The sequence below is a fragment of the Leopardus geoffroyi genome, chromosome C2, assembly GCF_018350155.1.
Source record: "Leopardus geoffroyi isolate Oge1 chromosome C2, O.geoffroyi_Oge1_pat1.0, whole genome shotgun sequence".
Taxonomy (NCBI): Eukaryota; Metazoa; Chordata; class Mammalia; order Carnivora; family Felidae; genus Leopardus; species Leopardus geoffroyi.
In genome coordinates this window covers 27138046-27155817 of record NC_059333.1, presented here as the reverse complement: position 1 = coordinate 27155817, position 17772 = coordinate 27138046, and the positions used below count along the sequence as shown (strand labels likewise).

Here is a 17772-nt window from a genome sequence, read left to right as displayed (position 1 = left end):
TGAGCTGTCAGCATAGATCCCGAAGCAGGGCTTAAACCCGCGAGCCATGAGAGCATGACCTGAGCCGAAGTCAGACATCCAACCCACTGAGCCACCCAGATGCCTCTGTACCCGTTAATTTTTAAGCTGACCTCTAGTTCTAATATCAGTTCTGTTCTAATGATAGGCACCAGAGTTTCCTTATAGCAATTTCCTATGCCAAGTAACATCTGTCTAAAATCTCCAAAATGTAGGACTTGATTTTATTCCAAGCTGAAATCTTGAGATCATATGCACAAAACGGACTACAATTAGTACCTATATTTTTAATTGCATAAAAAAAGATGTTATTGGGGCGCCTGGGTGGCTCAGTCGGGTGAGCGGCCGACTTCGGCTCAGGTCATGATCTCGCGGTCCGTGAGTTTGAGCCCCGCGTCAGGCTCTGTGCTGACCGCTCAGAGCCTGGAGCCTGTTTCAGATTCTGTGTCCTCTCTCTCTCTGACCCTCCCCCGTTCATGCTCTGTCTCTCTCTGTCTCAAAAATAAATAAACGTTTAAAAAAAATAAAAAAAAAGATGTTATTAAATCTGGAAGTCTTTGTTTTGTAAGTTTTGTAAGTTGTCTTTCTTCATTTTAGCCATATGGTGTAATTTTACTTTTTCCTTGCCACGTTTACCAACTGTCAATAGTAAAATTACTAAATTGGCTTATAGTTGTGAACAAGAGTCTTAATCACTACATCCACACGCTACAGATAGCAAAAATGCTCCATCCACACATGTCTTTAATGTTTGTGTGCACTATGTCACCTTCAGTGTTGCCAGATTCATGTGTATTTGTGGATGAAACAGTCAATGCCTTGCCACAGTAAATAGCTCTCACCGCCCCCCCAGAGGGGGGTCGCCTGGGTGTTTCAGTTGGTCATGATCCCACTGTTCCTGAGTTTGAGCCCCGCATTGGGCTCTGTGCTGAAGCTCAGAGCCTTGGGCCTGCTTTGGATTCTGTCTCCCTTTCTCTCTGTCCCTGCTCCGCTCAAGCTCTGTCCCTGTCTCTCAAAAAAAAAAAAAAAGACCGCCCCCCCCACCCAGCAAAGAGACCACTAACATGGTGTTGGTTATAATGTTCAAACAATCCTGATGTTTTATTCTTCTCTATCTCATCTACGTTCTATTTCTCTTGTAGGGTATTCTTGAAGTTAATCAGAGAAATATTCACGCACCTGTAAAGGTAGGAAAAAGAAACTTTTCTGGTTATAAAATATGTTGTGTTTGTTTTAGCTGTGTTGCAATAATTTATTTATCAAGTCAGACATAGCTAGAATTGATGTTGCTTATTCTGAATAATCGAAAAGTTTGTTACATCTACTTGTTTCCTAAACTTGAAATCATCCAACACATAGTATTTAATCATCAGTTTGAATTTCTCTTCCATACTATTACATACCACTATATATAATATACATACCACTATGTATAATACCATAATATAGTATTATAATTTATGTTTACGGTAGACAGAATTTAGTCTTTCTTTTACATTTTTATATTACTCTCTCCATAATTTTAGGGTGGTGAGACATATCATATACAATTTTCACACATCAAGAAGGCAGTTTTTTAATATGTACATTTGTGTATAATAATACATGTAATATATTATTAGAAACAGATTCTTTTGTCTACCCTAATTTCATATTTTTCTTGTTATTTTAAGCCTATAATTTTTGAAGAAACAACCAAGTAACCACAAGTATAATTAGCTATCAGTGATTTAGTAATATAAATATTAATTTGGAAGAATTTACTTCATTATTAGCTTTACTTAATATGAGCGCCAGAAAAGGTGGTCCCTTTCTTGGCTAGGACCTATGTGAAGATAAATTTAGAATTTCTAGTCTAGTAAATACTTCTCTGATAATAGCTTAATTGTAGCTATTTCAAACCCAATTGTTTAATTGTGGTGAATCATATGCAAATCGTTCAGATGTAGGTCAACCCCCACTCCCACATTCCAGTACCTTTTTGCTAAATTCGAGACAAATTGCTCAATGCTTAAAAGAGACAGAACAGTGCAAATTAAAGACATAAGACTAAAATCAAAACAACAATAACATAACCACCAGTGGGCCAGGAGTCAGCAAGTTCTCCTGAAGACGGTACAGCAGGTTGCATGGATCTATACCTTTGTTCATGATCTCTTGTGTTGGCTGTGTGTTTGTACACAATAGTTTGCTCACTGCTCATGCGATTTGTGGCTGGCAAAGCATGGTGCCTCTAGAATACTGTTTCCTCATCTGCAAATGCATGTAATATCTTTCTTGCCCACTTGTTGAACTGCAATGAGGATGCAGTAGAACAAGGAATGTAAAATAAATGTGTGATGGCTCTAATCCCATATGGGAAGAGCATGTTATTTTTGGTGGTTTGGTTGAGGGAAGAACAAGCAGCAAGCCTCACTGATGGGAAAGAATATCTTGTGTAGCTCTGGGTGAGACCAACCGAGATATACTGTAGTGGCGGAAGCTAAAGAAATTCTTCATTTTTCCAGCTGTTATATTCCATATTCAGCCTTTGTGATGGAGCATTGTATCATTTTCTCATAAATCATTGAGGTTTTATGACTGTATTTAATTTTTATAGGTTGTCAACTATACTTTCAAAGAAAAAGATTTATTTCCAGCCACTAAAGCATTGAAAAGTGATAAAGCAGCTTCATGAATTTGCTACAGTTGTTGTTTTTTATCTTTAAGAAATTATTGCCAGTGTTTTCGCATATTGACAGAAAATTGTGAGCCTTACTGATGAGAAACTATTTTGGGTTTAATCCTAATAAAATTAAAATCCTGCCTTAATATAAAAATAATTTTTAAAATTATCATTCTTCACTGGAATTTGATTGTTGAATAATTTGAATTTCTATTTTCATATAATTTATAATTTTTAACAGTTTCTATAGTTTATCTTGAATCAAATTATTCATTCATGGTAATTATTGAATTAAATTACTGAGATTAAAAGTATAGCAATTTTTCTAGTTTATAGAATGGGGAAAACAGATGCTGTGTACTTTTACTTCTTTCAATGGAAATATTTTTATTTGAATTATTTAAAATAAAAAAATACAGAATTATACTAAACAGAAAATTATTTATTTCCTTCAGTATTAGCTAGTACTAAAAGTTTTGCTGGACCATTATATCCACCAAATCCTTTCTTTATATAGATTAACATTATATATATATATATTATATATATGTGGGTGTGTGTGTATATGTATACACACACACACACATATAGACATCAATATCAATATGTGCACATAATGCTTTTTTTTCAAGTTTATTTACTTATTTTGAGAGAGAGAGAGAGAGAGAGAGAGAGAGAGAGAGAGGATGTAAATGGAGGAGGGGCAGAGAGAGAGATTGGGAGAGAGAGAAAATCAAGTGCAGAGACCACATGGCGGGACTTGAACTCACAAACCACAAGATCATGACCTGAGCCAAAGTCGGACGCTTAACTGACTAAGCCCTACATAATGCTTTTTATGCAGACAGACTGGGTCCAAAGACCCAGAGAAGGGTCCCACAGAACCAGCCAATAGGGTCCTTGGCTTCACACAGGATAGAAATCAAACATGAGGCAGAGAAAGTGGAAACAGAGTTTATTCAATAGTGTAAGTGACAGGTAGAGAATAGCAGATGGAATATCCAGGATACTCAGAAAGGAAAGCAGAATGAGTCTCATCATTTCTTGGGGCAAGGGGTTTATGCTAGAAAAGGGTCTAGGGTACGTGTTCCTCTAGGAATCCAGGGTAAGGTCCAATCAAAGGCAAGTGTCTGGTGAACAATAGGTGTTACTCCATAAATCGCAGAAGGAGTGGTATTAATACCAACATCAGCCGAGGTTTGTTTGAAGCTAATGTCCTGGAATGTGTTTGGGATCTGGCTTTTCTTAGGTGTAAAAAGGTGTTTGGGGCCTAAGACAAAACTCAGAGAAGGATTAACTTTCATGCTTCCCCCTTGAAGTGGGAACAGAGCTTACTTAGCTTACTCAGAAGCAAAATATGGAGCATGAGTAAAAATTTAGCATAAAAACAGCAGAGATGGATCCTTTCTAAAATGGAGTGTATTCAGCTTCTCTACCTTATTTTCATACCATATACGTGATTCTGTTTTTTGCTTTTTCATGGTGAACATCTTTCTAAGTCACTATATGTTATCCATTTCATCCTTTTTAATGGCTGCATGTTAGACAACTTTTTCCCATTTGCCATGATTTATGTAATATATCCTCTAACCTTTTGTGTTTTTTTAAGTTTTAATTTTATTACCTGGTGTTTATCGCAACGAGTGTACTCCTTAATCCCCATCACCTGTTTCACCCACCTACCCACCTACCTCCCCTCTGATAACCACCGGTTTACTCTCTATAGTTAACATTCTGCTTCTTGGTTTGTCTCTCTCTTTTTTCCCCCTTTGCTCATGTGTTTTGTTTCTTAAATTCCACATATGTGGAAAATGTGGTATGTGTCCTCTCTGACTGACTTATTTTACTTAGCATTCTACTCTCTAACTCCATTCATGTCATTGATAATGGCAAGATTTCATTCTTTTTTATGACTGAATAATATTCCATTGTGTATATATACACATCATGTTCTTTATCCATTCATTAGTTAATGGGCACTTGGGCTGCTTCCATATCTTGAGAGTTCCCCTTTCTCCACATCCTCACCACACCTGTTGTTTCTTGTGTTGTTGATTTAGCCATTCTGATGGGTATGAGGTGATATCTCATTGTGGTTTTGATTTGTATTTCCCTGATGAGTGATGCTGAGCATCTTTTCATGTCTCTGTTAGCCATCTGGATGTCTTCTTTGGAAAAGTGTCTGTTCATGTCTTTTGCCCATTTCTTCACTGGATTATTTGTTTTGGGGTGTTGAGTTTGGTAAATTTTTATATATTCTGGATACTAACCCTTTATCAGATATGTCATTTGCAAATACCTTCTTCCATTCTGTAGGTTTCCTTTTAGTATTTTTTTACTGTTTCCTTAGCTATGCAGAAGCTTTTCATCTTGATGAAGTCCCAGTAGTTCATTTTTGTTTTTGTTTCCCTTGCCTCCAGAGACATGTCTAGTAAGAAGTTGCTACAAGTGATGTTACAGAGGTTTCTGCCTGTGTTCTCCTCTAGGATTTCAGTGGTTTCCTGCCTCACATTTAGGTCTTTCATCCATTTTGAATTTATTTTTGTGTATGGTATAAAAAAGTGGTCCAGTTTCATTCTTTATTTTTGATTTTTTTATTGTTTTTTGAGAAAGAGTGCACTCAGGTGAGGAGGGGAGAGGGGCAAGGGGGGAGAAGGAGGGAAAGAATCTTAATAGGCTCATGCCCAGTGCAGAGCCCCACATGGGGCTCAATATCATGACCGTGAAATCATGACCTGAACTAAAATTGAGAGTCAGATACTTAACCAACTGAGCACTCAGGCGCCCAAGTTTCATTCTTTTGCATGTTGCTGTCCAATTTTCCCAACATCATTTGTTGAAGAGATTGTCTTTTTCCCATTACATATTCTTTCCTGCTGTGTCAAAGAATAATTGGCCATATAGTTGTGGGTTCATTTCTGGGTTTTCTATTCTGGTATATTGGTCTATGTGTCTTTTTTTGTGCCAGTACCATACTGTTTTGGTCACTACAGCTTTGTAATATAACTTGAAGTCTCAATTGTGATGTCTCCAGCTTTGGTTTTCTTTTTTCAAGGTTGCTTTGGCTATTTAGGGTCTTTTGTGGTTCCATACAAATTTTAGGATTGTTCCTTCCAGTTATGTGAAAAATGCTTTTGCTATTTTGATAAGGATTGCATTAAATGTGTAGATTCCTTTGGGTAGTGTACATATTTTAGCAATATTTGTTCTTCCTATCCAAGAGCAAGGAATGTCTTTTTGTTTCTTTGTGTTGTCTTCAGTTTCTTTCATCAGTGTTTTATAGCTTTCGGAGTACAGGTCTTTTACCTCTTTGGTTAGGTTTATTCCTAGGTATCTTATTTAACCTGTTTTTTGAAGTAGAACTTTAAAATAGAGATAGCCTTTCTTAATAATGCTTTTGACAGGCGTACAAAAGAATTATTCCCATTTGTATTTTGAATCAGGAAATTAAGGAATGAAGAAAAAGTGTTACAGTAAAGAAGGATACAAAACATTATTTGGTAAGTGCACATAAAAGGTCAGGATAGCGAAAGACTAATAATAGCAATATTCATGCATCTATCTTGTAGGTGTGTAAAACCAAAGTTCTACTGATTTTTTTCAAGCTTCACTCCACATCTCCTTCTGTGTGCATTCCACGAGACTCTCCCCCACATCCTCACTCTCTCCTGTTGTCTTACATCTCCATAACACTTTAGTGAAAAATACATCTCATCACATGATGTCAATTATAAAAGTTCATCTTGGTTGTGTCTTTTTTAAAAAAATTTTTAACGTTTATTTATTATTGAAAGACAGAGAGAGACAGAGCATGAGTGGGGGAGAGGCAGAGAGAGAGGGAGACATAGAATCGGAAGCAGGCTCCAAGCTCTGAGCTGTCAGCACAAAGCCTGGCACAGGGCTCAAACACACAAACCGCAAGATCATGACCTGAGCCGAAGTCAGAAGCTTAACCGACTGAGCCACCCAGGTACCCTTGGTTGTGTCTTTTTTTCCTACTCGCCTGCTAACCCATAATGACTGTGTGCTATTTATCTTTGAACCTGTAGATGCTGAACCGATGGTCTTTCAGTTAAATTGGATTGAAGTATGAGAAAGGGGAGGAATTAGGCAAAAATGTTTAATCTTAACCAAAATTTTATAAGGTGCCCCTATCTGCCTTTTTATTATCTCTGGCATTAATAATAATCAGTGCTTTTGATGAATGAGATCAAATAATATAAAAACACTTGGTTTTTGATACATAATGAAAATTACCTTATATCACATTTTAATGATTTTTTGTGATGTTCATACTCAAAAGCACAAATACAGGTCAAATATTGCAGAAAAATATTTATGAATGTATGAAAAAAATATTTGTATGGTGAATTTACACATTACCTCATACAGGCCTAAAAAGAGTTTGCTAGCTTTAAAGCATTATACGTAGGTAAAACATTATTATTGTAATAATAATGCAGTCTTAGAGTTGACTCTATGGATTACTAATATGGATGGTTATTTGCAAAATTGAAGTAATAAGTGAAAGAATTCTTTATGTGAATTCTGTTAGAAGAAAGGAAGTATCTTTTTAGTACTTTGTATAATGCAAGTTGCTAGTCATGCCATTAAAATGAATCTTTACCATAGTCTCAACCAGCACAAGTAGGGCTATTCATAGTTGGAATTATGCTTGAAGGAATCCTCTGATTCCACATTAGTCTGAATTCAGTGGAATTGTAAATTTCAAATATTTGAACAGATTACCAAGAACAATTTACATTACAGAAAAATTAAAAATTAGTGGGTGTAAAAGTCTCTTTTTAAACTGATTATAATGCTGAGTGCATAATAGTTTTCCTCCTACTCCAACTACTAGCCCCGACTTTGATTTCACATGCTTTTTTACGGGGCAGGTTGGGAAGGAGGAAAGGATCCTGGTCAGTCTTCTTAAAAAAAATTTTTTTTTGAGCTCATTGCTGACCTTTTTAAATTTGGAGCTTGAAACTTACTATTCCAAATTCATACTTCTGCTCTCTTTATTCTCAAAGTGCTCCCAGGAATTGTTATATATTAGGCCAGGATTGGATATGCAAGTACCTCAGGACTCACACATACAATAAAAGTGAATGTAACAAACCAGTTATCACTCAATAGGAAGTGGTGTGAACTGGGGAACAAGTGATCATATGCTCAGCGTACAAGAGCTATTTCTACTCATTCCAGTCAAATTTTCTATTTCATTGTATGTTCTAGTGGCTATAATTTCTGGAGGTATAGAGAGTTGGACACTGGAATTTTGTGTAAAATCTCAAAGTTTTTGAATGTTAGGTTAAATTTTTTACATTGAAAATAAAAGGAGATATGGGGCGCCTGGGTGGCGCAGTCGGTTAAGCGTCCGACTTCAGCCAGGTCACGATCTCGCGGTCCGGGAGTTCGAGCCCCGCGTCGGGCTCTGGGCTGATGGCTCAGAGCCTGGAGCCTGTTTCCGATTCTGTGTCTCCCTCTCTCTCTGCCCCTCCCCCGTTCATGCTCTGTCTCTCTCTCTCCCAAAAATAAATAAACTTTAAAAAAAAAAAAAAAAGAAAAGAAAAGGAGACCATTTAAGGAGTTAAGATATGCCTTAGGTAGGCAATTTTCTGACTTTGAATGGATAAAGTGAAATTTTTGACTGATCAATAAATGAATCATAGGGGCACCTGCGTGCTTCATTCGGTTAAGCATCTGACTCTTGATCTCGGTTCAGGTCATGATCTCATAGTTCGTGAGATCAGGCCCGCATTGGGCTCTGCTGATGGTGCGGACCCTGCTTGGGATTCTGTCTCTACTCTTCCCCTGCTCTCTCTCTTTCTCTCAAAATAAATATTTTCAAAAAGAAAATCTACCATAAAAAAAACTAAATGAGTCATAGACTTCTATAAGAAATAGATAGAGAACACTCTAGTCTTCTTCCCCCTTGTCCATTAGAAATTTCATATAATATTTTAAGGAGGGGTATAGTCACAGTGTTAAGTATGGAAACCTACCAGATAAGCCTTTTCAATCTATCTCTGGATTCCAGAAGCCAGAAGGGGGAGAGCAAGGGTGAACCAAGTAAGCTAAGAAGGCTAAAATGTATCATGATATGCTAAAAGGTGATGGCTAAGAAACATCATTTTTAGACACTTTTATCTGACCCCCAACTTACCTTACACCACTCTCTCTTTCTCAAGATTTCTGCAAATCTTTTGTCTCATGAACCTTAAAAGGAAATGATGAACTGAGGCACCTGGCTGGCCCAGTCGGTTTAGCATCTGCCTCTTGATTTTGGCTGAGGTCATGATGTCACAGTCATGAGATCAAGCCCTGTGGCAAGCTGTGCACTAACAGTGCAGAGCCTGCTTGGTGTTCTCTCTCTCCTCCTCTCCCACTCCCTCTCTCTCTGCCTCAAAACAAATAAACATTTTTTTTAATTTTTTTTAACGTTTATTTATTTTTGAGACAGAGAGAGACATAGCATGAATGGGGGAGGGGCAGAGAGAGAGGGAGACACAGAATCGGAAGCAGGCTCCAGGCTCTGAGCCATCAGCCCAGAGCCCGACGCGGGGCTCGAACTCGCGGACCGCAAGATCGTGACCTGAGCTGAAGTCAGACGCTTAACCGACTGAGCCACCCAGGCGCCCCAACAAATAAACATTTTTAAAAAAGGAAATGATGAATAAAGATGATAGATCGAAAGGAAGTCAAATTCATGGCAAAAATAAAAATTAAACTTGCAAATCCTGTCACATAATTACTAAGTAAACATGGATCCAATTGATCCTGGTTTGTTTTCCAATCTGACCTATTTAAGATTTACTCCCTTTTTGAGATCTGTCCTGCTTTCCTTCTGGGGACACTCACCCCTCCCTCTTCTATTTCAACACTTTGTTATGCTATGACACAGTTCACTGCACTTAGTGTATTTAATTGCAGTTGCTCACATATCTCTCTTTCCAAATAGAATGAAGAATCTTGAGACAAGAAACAATATCTTTAAAACTTTTTTTTGAAAACAATCATAAGCTTATATAAAATTTAAAAGTACAACACAGAAAACCATTTGAAAGTACATTGCCAGCTATTGTCTCCTCACAAACAAAGACATTTTCCACATAAGGACAATAAAGTCATCAACCTCAGGTGTTAAGAACTCAGTTATCCCCAAATCTTTCCTCTGTGAGGAATAAATTCCTGTTGCTTAAACCACCCAGTGTATGATATTTTGTTGTAGTAGCCTGAGCTGACTGACACATCAAAAAATTAACCTTGATATTACTACCATCTAATCCTCAGATTCCACTCAAGTTTTATCAGGTGTCCAGATAAATTCCAACTGCTATCATTTAGAATGCAAGAATTTGTTTCCAAATGATACACCTCCTTCAGTAATCATGTTTTAATAGTCTCTGTAAGTGTGGAAAAGTTCCACAGACTTACCTTGACCCTGATATTTTTTGAAGATTACATTCCAGTTGTTTTGTAGACCTTTAATTTGGGTTTCTCTGATGCAGGGACCATAGCTTATATAAATTTGGATCCTCGTATGTAAAACAGCGTCTGGTATAAGCTGTGCTCAATAAATGCTAGCTGAGGAATAAACACCTATACTGGGAAACTGACTCTGAATCACTTGGCTAATGCTAATAGTAAATAATTGAAAACTTTAAAGAGGAAAATAAAAAATAGGTCCAAAATAGGAAAACAGCAACAACAACAAACTCTGGTGTCTTCATTACAGCAGTGTTTCTCAGAGCATGGTTTGTGGACTGTTTCCAGTTTACATGCTATTTCTGGTTCCCGGTAACATAGTAGAGCAGTTGGCAGTAAACACTTAGAAATCATTTTTAGCATTTCGACAAAGTAATTCTATTTCTGCTGAATCTAATAATTCTAAAGTTATATATTAGATATATTTTATCTGAGACTTTAATTCAATTTAGCTAGTAACACATTTACATTGTATTTGCCATAATCTTTGATCCGTGAAGGAGCTAGACATTTAAAATGTAGTCATTTACCCCAGTTTTTGGTCATTCCCATCAGAGTAGAGTGGAATAAATGTGAGCTTGACCTGGGACCCGAAGAATGAGTAGGATCTTTCTACTTTATAAAAAAGTGAGAAATGGGCAAGTCAAGAATAATAAAGTGGAAAAGTATGCATATGTATTGTGAGGGCATGTGTGTGCCTTTGTGCGGGTGTGCACTTGTATGTGTGCTTGTTTGTGTTGAGTGGGTATCAAAAGTCAGAGCCTTAACAGACAGTAATAGCTCATGATTCCAATACTGGGTGATAGCAACTCCTCCCACATCTGATTTCATTGCATCCTGAGCATTGGGTCCAGTAGTATTCCCTTCTATAGAACATTTTCTTGTTCTTCCTCTCCTTTATGAACTCATTTTCTCTCTCAGCCACCTGAAACCTAGAATTCCCATTGCTGGCAAAACACAAATAAGCTTCTCTGACCAAAAAAAAAAAAAAAAAAATGGCCAATGCTAATACCACTGCAAGATGACAAAGCCTAGGCACAGTTTTCCAAATATTTAAATAAAGAATAGTGAGATGTATATAGAAAAGAGAAACCTAACCCTAACGAATAGCACAAGTGTAAAAAATAATGATGGTGGGAGGGACCTGAAAGGAAGGAAATATGTGATTGCGTTAAGTTTCATTTACATTGGCAGTCTTCGATTTCAGTAACATTCAACTCAGTTTAAAACATATTTATTAAGCAATAGTCATGGACCAGACATAAATCAGGAAATGAAAAGAAGAATAAGACACAGGAACTTGCCCTGCAATGACCACAGTGATAAGCAAACATGTTTTCAGTGTAGTGATTGGGACATTCATTGGGATATCTGTAGGTATAGAAGACCTACAGGCCTGGGTGATAGATCAGCTCTCAGGTGTCTTGGAGGAGATTAGGCCAATGAAAGGTCTTGATGAAAATTAAACTAGATTAGAAAGGCAGAATGGGGAAGGAGCACAATCTGATACTCAGCATTTAATCCAGTAGCTGGTACACTGTTGGTGCTTAATAAATATTTGTTGAATGAATGAACAATTTCATTCATTAAAATTAGCTGGCCAACCAGAGGTAAACACAACTCTAGGAAGAAGAATTAGGCAAAGTTATGAAAGCATAAAATAGCAATGCTGAGTAGGGGGAAAGGGAAGATCTGTAGTCTTTTGCAGTGGAATAAAAATTGTATGACAGACAGGTGTATATGGAGAATGCAGACAGGTGATGGAGACATATCTCTGCAATACTAGGACCCCAGGCTTTGTCTATGGGTAATAGGAGCAAGACGTTGTGAGATTGTATTGTAGTATAATTATAGATGACTAAGTGCAGGGGAGAAGGACAGACACAGTGATAATAATGAGGAGTCCATTTTACTCATCTTGGCAAGAAAAGACAAAGACATAACATAGAGCAATAAAGGAAGGGATGGAGAATAGGGGAAGGGCATTTGCGCACAGATTTAGGAATCCCTTGAGAAGCAGAATCAGTGGAACTTCTCAGTTAATGGATAGTGGAAGGGGGAGGACTCAATCACAGTGTGAAGAAAAAGAATGAAAGCTTGGAAGGTTCCCCTTATTTATGACTTGGATTCCTGGATGGAATCCAATTTAGGGGATATCCTAAATTGAGCTAATGTAAATCAGAGGACAAGTAAGTATTTGGAAAGCAGGGGAGAGACATAAAAAGGAATCCAATTTTAGACATTAAATTTGAGGTGCCCATTGAGGAGGAGAGGTCAAAACTGGAGAAGAGTATGTATATATATATGTATTTTTTAGTATTTATGTTTATGTATTACAGGTATGCCTATATAGCAAGGGTTCTATATGTCAATTCTGTCTACACAGAATCATGTGAAAGCTTTGTTTTCTCATTGATTTATTGCTGTCAAATTAACTTATTGCTTGAATGTATCATTTGAATCTCTAGTGATTCATTCCATATTTGAAAATGTACCACAGAGAAAAATGCTGTAGCTTAAAACTGGTTCCAGACTTGTGAAAATGTCATGTGTCTCTACTACCAAAGCAAAGAGAGAATCTGTGCCAGTTACATGCCTGAACGTGTTTCAGTTTCAATTACCTGGATTATTGAGGCAGAAACAACCTTTGTGCCTAATTTACCCTTATAATTGCCTTAGTTTTCTGCTTTGCCTTGCTTGTGGGTATATTTTCATGTTCCACTATTATTAGAAAGGAAAATTCACTTCCTGTTTTGGTAGTTTCAGAGAAAACACTTAAAATATACTTTAAAATTCAGAGCAGTAGCATTATAGGCTTCTGTGTTTAGAGAGTAATATACTGAGCAAAGGAAAAACTTTAACCAGTATTTACCTCATTGTCATCATGTGATAGTTCTGTCACCTCTTATTCCTTTTCACAACAAACCTCAGTGACTGAGTCTTGCCAGTCTTTGAAATCTTCTGATTTCAAGTGTCCAAAGAAACCAAATAGATTATTGAACTCTCCATATATTCGAATCATTGTCATGAAGGCTTAGGTCGCCAGCCAACTCAAGCACCTGCAGTGAAACTCAAAGTGGATAGTCAGTTGGAAGAGAATACTTATCCTTCAGTTTCCTAACCACAAACTCCGTTTTTTCCAAATAACAGTCCAAAACCTAAGGATTTCAACTAAATGGAGACATTAACAGCATAGCTGTCATTATGTCCTTAAAACTTCAACCATAATACCTACTCAGTAATTTTTTTCATCCCAGTTAATGGAAAAGCCAGAAAGTAAAGTACTGAATGAATAAATTATGATTTTCTCAAATTACCTTTTTGGATTATCTTTCATAAAAGGTAGACAAAATTTATGTGATGCAACTCCTTTTCCTCTGTACCCGATGAGCACAGATGTTAAGTTTTAGTAGTCAAATTCACTTAACTATCTAAAATATATAGAATCTAGGGGCGCCTGGGTGGCTTAGTTGGTTAAGTGTCCGACTTCAGCTCAGGTCATGATCTCACAGTTTGTGGGTTCAAGCCCCACATTGGGCTCTGTGCTGACAGCTCAGAGCCTGGAGCCTGCTTTGGATGTGTCTCCCTCTCTCTATGCCCCTCTCTGCTTTCTCTCAAAAATAAATAAACATTAAAAAAATTTAAATATATAGAATCTAAAAGATATGAATGTAAGTTGAGTGTTTTAAAACTCAGAAATATTTAACAACCCAAATTTATAAAGCATGCAGGTAGTTTTCCCATCATTTATTTTCATCTTTCGAGTGTTTATTCATTTGTGGATTTCATCAATGAGTATTGCCCATGTCATATACTGTATACTAGACTCACAGGCATAAGTGAGATCATCTGTCCTCAGAGAGATGCACCATAGATCTAAAAGCATGGATAGGCTTTCAACCTTAATCAGCCAAAACCTCAAGTATGGCTTCCCAGAGAAACGGGCAATAGGGGAAGATTTGAAGAGTTAGACAGACTGACAAAATGGAAAAGGGAGTACCAGGTACCATAAACAAATATTGATGGCAACAAAAGCACACTTGAGGAATAACAATATGGTCTTTGGAATGCAAAAGGTAGGTAGGGGAGGAGCAAGACAAGTTAGCATGTGCCAGACTGTAAGAGCTTTGAATGCAATGCTAATGACTTTGAATTAAGTTCTGAAGATAGGAGAGAACAAATGAGTAAATTTAAGAATGGGCATGAATGTATATTTTAGTATGGTCTCTGGAAGTTTTTGCAAACGTGAAGGCTAAGTATATTGATCAAGTAAAAAGGGTCAAGAAAGAAGAGTGATCAATGAAGAAAAAAAAATGAGAAAAGATATAGTTGTGTAAGTTATTCAGGAGATATTTTAGCTATCAAATTGACAAGACTTCACCGTTCATGTGTGGGAGGTTAACACTACCTGAATAGTGTTAACTTGGATAACTCCCAAGTTTTACAGGAAAGATTGGGTAGATGAAAATGCCATTAATTGAATACAAAAAACAGGTTGGGGGAAAGATGAGTTCAATTATGAACACTTGGAGAGGTTGATATGTTTGTTTGAGCAACAATCAGTTAGTTATGTAAGTAGACTATTGAATGAATAAATGTGGCCCTTAAAAGAAAAACCTAGCATAAAGAGTGATTTGGGTATGATCAGTATAAAGATGTAGGTACAAGTTGATTCATTGATGTAAATAGGGTAGTCTTGCAATATATTTATGGTAAGAAGTGAACAGAACTTGAAACCATGGTGGACCATAATCTTATTGTCTTTTAATATTAATGTGGGGTGACTTCTTTAATAGATGCCTTATATTTTGAAAGACAAGAATCTAAAGTCTAGGAAAAATCTTTCCAAAATAAAAAGAAGAGCACCCAACTCTTGGTATTTGTTCTGGTTCTACAAATTTTATTTTTTAAACTGTCCACTTTATATTTTGCTTCACAGATGTTCAAACCCACCTTATTCAAGTGTGAGCACAAAAACATCATTAAAGTTTATTCTGCACTCAGGATCCTACTTCTTCCTATCAGATTTTTTGGTTTTTTAATAACTTTATGGCACCCAACTCACTTAAGAACAACCTTCTCAAAGTGTGAAATTTTCAGTGATCTAAGTCACTTAGCCATGGTAATATTTTCCTGCATTAGCTCATCAGAAATAATGCCAATAACATAAAAATAAGTGGGATTAAAAATAAATTAAATATTGATATTAATAACATATTTCTCAGCTCCTATTTTGTCTAATGTCACCTTCATATGATTAACATAATTAAGAAGAATGATTTCATTATCTAACACTGTAAAGCAAAGTTATAGAAAGGTTAGATGACCACAGAAAGAAACATATTTTGAGAAGACATTTTTTTCTTTGAGAATTAAATAGGTTTTAGGTGACTATTAAATCATATAAAATATATTTTAGGTTAATATTTTAGCCAAGCTATATTCAACTTTTAATTAGACCTATACACATTAGTGAGATATCTGTAGGATTCATTATTACTTAGATTTTACTGTATTTTGTCATCATCAAGATATTATTCAAGTGAATCAATAAACTTTTATCAAAACTGGAGTTAAAACTTAATTACTTAATTGGATAATGGATTTTGTTTAATTTATGGTGTCAGAAAATTTATATCATTATTTTCGTTATGTTATTGTAATTGTCATTTAAAAATATATTTATATCGAGCCGTGTCCAAATCAAAACAGATAAAGCCTGTATTTTATAATAGTCATTTCCATATAAAAATGAATGTTTTAGAAGTTTGCATCACAAACAAAATCAATATATTATCATTTGCGATCATTTGAAGATTAGTCATTTCTCATGAATACGTTGGATGGGTTGAACCTTTATCAGTTCTGATCCTGACCTCTCATTCTCTTTCCTGCACATAGTTCTTTCTTTGGTAGAATGTTTCCTTGACCAAACAGTCACATATAGCTCTGTCCTATGTGTGCTCAATAAATATCAAGAGAATTTGCAGTGCTTTCAAAAGAGAACCTTTAAAAAAAAAAAAAAAACCTTATAAAGGAGCAGATTCAAAACAAAACCAAAAACACTCCCTTCCTAGGTTCTAAAGATCTCATAAGTTTGCAGGAATCTGACCTTGAGGATTGGGAAGAGACTGGTAGGGGTGAGGGAAGAGTGGAGTACCGGGAAAGCGGGGTGGGGGAGAAGAGGGACAGTGTGGTTATTTAATGAATGTTGAAGTATGTCATCCAAGGCTGGTATTTACATGAGTTTCTTGATGAAATATATAATTAAAGTAAGTGTTTGCTTATTTTAATATTGCTCCAATCTACTTTTAGCAAGAAGCTTGTGTCCAATTTTATGGAATTTATCTTTAATTTAGTATCCAAAAATAAATCACTCCTTAAGTTTAACTACTAACATATTTTTCCAGCTTAGAATTTCATGAGCAAGAAACAAATTTTGTATTTTTAGCATCAATAATCCATTAGAATATGAAAGTTTTTGTCATCCTCGGTTTAAAATAAGAAATTCATGTGTTCATAATAGGAGATAAAAATGTCTAAGAACGCTTTTGACAATAAATTGCATTAAGAAAAAGAAATGCTTTCTTTGTAAAATTAGCCCTTTCCTCTTATAGCCACATGAATCAGATCTTGACTTTTTTGAAGGAAGCATTTTTGAGATGTTTATTGTCTCATTTATAAACTTACATATACATCTTTCTTCTTTGACACTTTCATTCCAATCAGCTTGAAGTAACTCAGTTTTTCCCAGATTCATGATGAGCTTCTCCTTACTCCTTTGAGATTTCCATTATTTTAATTACAATATATCCTTCATTTTTTCCCCCTGATATCCTTCCCTGTACAACTTGCAAACAATGGCCTCACCACCTTCTCCAACATAGACTTTTTTTCTTCAGTCTTCTTCCTCCTTTCTCTATGCTTTCCCCACCCTGCATACCCCTATCCTTGCCTCAGTGTACTGCCTGGTCAGTGTCCCCTTAAGAATGTCCACACTCTCCTCTGTAAATCCCACTCCGTGATTAGACAGCAAGCAGAGCAATGCACTACACTCATTTAGTATCTGACTCCCTAATGTTTTATAAACTGAATTATTTTTGTATTCCCAGAAGTATACGACATGATGACAGGTATGTTCTAGATGCTCCATAACCACTTAGTGTGTGAATAAATGGATAATCCCATCATCCAGGAAAAAAAAAACACAATTATTCACATTTTTATGCTATTTTTTTCAGGTACTGTCTAGTTTTAATGAAATATATGTATTTTTAGTTAATATCTAAACACATTTTGGGGTGCCTGGGTGGCTCAGTCAGTTAAGCGTCCAACTCGTAGTTTCAGCTCAGGTCACGATCTCATGGTTTGTGGGTTCAAGTCCTGCATCGGGCTCTGTGCTGGCAGCAAGCAGCCTGCTTGGGATTCTTTCTCTCCCCCTCTCTCTCTGTTCCACCCCTGCTCACACTCTCCCTCTCTCTCAAATAAACATTAAAAAATTTTTAAAGTAAACACATTTTTTACCTGCTTTTATCACTGCTTTAATATTAATTCCATAAGTACTTTCTGATGAAATAAAATTTCTTGGTATGTAAAAA

General features: G+C 36.3%; 1 long non-coding RNA gene across 1 annotated transcript in view; it reads left to right on the top strand.

The window, feature by feature from the left end:
• LOC123610698 overlaps positions 1–17772 on the top strand; it is a 392464-nt gene that overhangs the window by 251635 nt on the left and 123057 nt on the right. The window contains exon 4 of the long non-coding RNA XR_006718253.1: positions 1161–1205. This is a non-coding gene — a long non-coding RNA (uncharacterized LOC123610698). The remainder of the gene's footprint in view (positions 1–1160; positions 1206–17772) is intronic.